Source organism: Gossypium hirsutum, chromosome A11 (assembly GCF_007990345.1).
Source record: "Gossypium hirsutum isolate 1008001.06 chromosome A11, Gossypium_hirsutum_v2.1, whole genome shotgun sequence".
In the NCBI taxonomy this organism is placed as follows: Eukaryota; Viridiplantae; Streptophyta; class Magnoliopsida; order Malvales; family Malvaceae; genus Gossypium; species Gossypium hirsutum.
In genome coordinates this window covers 96,191,010-96,192,561 of record NC_053434.1, presented here as the reverse complement: position 1 = coordinate 96,192,561, position 1,552 = coordinate 96,191,010, and the positions used below count along the sequence as shown (strand labels likewise).

At 38.3% G+C, this 1,552-nt stretch overlaps 1 non-coding gene across 1 annotated transcript; it reads right to left on the bottom strand.

The window, feature by feature from the left end:
* Positions 1-312: 312 nt before the first annotated feature.
* Positions 313-419, bottom strand: LOC121210581 (small nucleolar RNA R71). Its single transcript, XR_005905696.1, has one exon. It is a non-coding gene; the product is annotated as a small nucleolar RNA R71 (small nucleolar RNA).
* Positions 420-1,552: the final 1,133 nt, after the last annotated feature.

Genomic DNA, 1,552 nt, shown 5'->3' with positions numbered 1-1,552 from the left:
GTTAGACCTACTGTAGCTGCAAATACTTTTGAATTAAAACCTAACACTATTTATATGATACAACAATTTGTTCAGTTCGATGGTTTGCAGGATGAAGATCCCAACGCTCACTTAGCAAACTTTCTGGAATTTTGCGATACATGTAAAATCAATGGCATTTCTGATGATGCCATTTGTCTTCGGTTATTCCCTTTTTCATTGAGGAAGAAAGCTAAATAGTGGTTAAACTTGTTACCACGAGGGTCAATTACTACTTGGGAACAAATGACCGAAAAATTTTTACTAAAATATTTTTCGCCGGCTAAAACGGATAAATTACGTAATGATATCTCTTCTTTTATGCAGATAGATTTAGAAACACTCTACGATGCATGGGAGAGATACAAGGACCTCTTGAGAGGGTGCCCCCACCATGGGTTACCGCTTTGGCTCCAAGTACAAACATTTCACAATGGTTTGAATCCTTCGACTCGACAAACGGTTGATACAGCTGCTGGCAGAACCATCAACAATAAAACACCGGAAGATGCCTATGAGTTTATAGAGGAGATGTCACCGAATAACTATCAATGGCAAGTCATGAGAATAAAGCCAACAAAAACAGCCGATGTTTATAACGTCGATTCGGTCACCATGCTCTCTAATCAAGTAGAACTCAAAAATAAAAAGATTGATGGTTTTCTTAATTCTTCACAGGTTCACCCAGTAATGCAGTGCGAAGCAAGTGGGGGTGGAACAAACCATTTGGAATATCAACCTTATGGCGACAACATGGATAACGAGCAATCTCGACCTCAAAAAAATCCATATAGTAACACTTATAATGTAGGTTGGAGGAACCACCCCAATCTCTCGTGGGGCAATCAAGGAAATCAAAGACCACAACATCCTCTGGGCTACCAACAACCACCCTACAAACAGGAAAAGAAGCCAAACCTTGAAGAGATGCTCTCAAAGTTTATATTAGTGTCAGAAACCCATTTTTAGAACACTGAGACAGCACTTAAAAATCAACAAGTGTTAATCCAAGGGCTCAAAACTCAAATAGGCCAACTTTCCAAACTAATCTCCAAATGACCACATAGTAGTTTGCCAAGTAATACTGAACCTAAACCAAGGGAACAACTCAACACAATTAATATTCAAGATGACGAAGGACCTGAACCAGAACCGTGACAAGAAACTGTGGTAAGCAAAGGTCAAGGTGAGGTAGATCAAAATACAAACAAATTAGTAAATGTTGAATATAAACCTCTTGTACCATACCCCAACGCAACAAGGAAAGACCACTCCGATGAACAATTTGGTAAATTCCTTAAACTCTTAAAAAAATTACATATTAACTTACTGTTTATTAAAGCTCTATCGCAGATGCCGAACGCAATGAAATTCTTAAAAGAGTTTTTAGCAAATAAGCGGAGGTCGAAAGAGGGGTCACATGTGGAGCTAAACGCAGTTTGCTTGGCCATTCTCCAAAATAAACTACCCAACAAACTAAAAGACCCAAGGAGTTTTACTATTCCTTGTTTAATTGGTAGTTTAGATATTAATC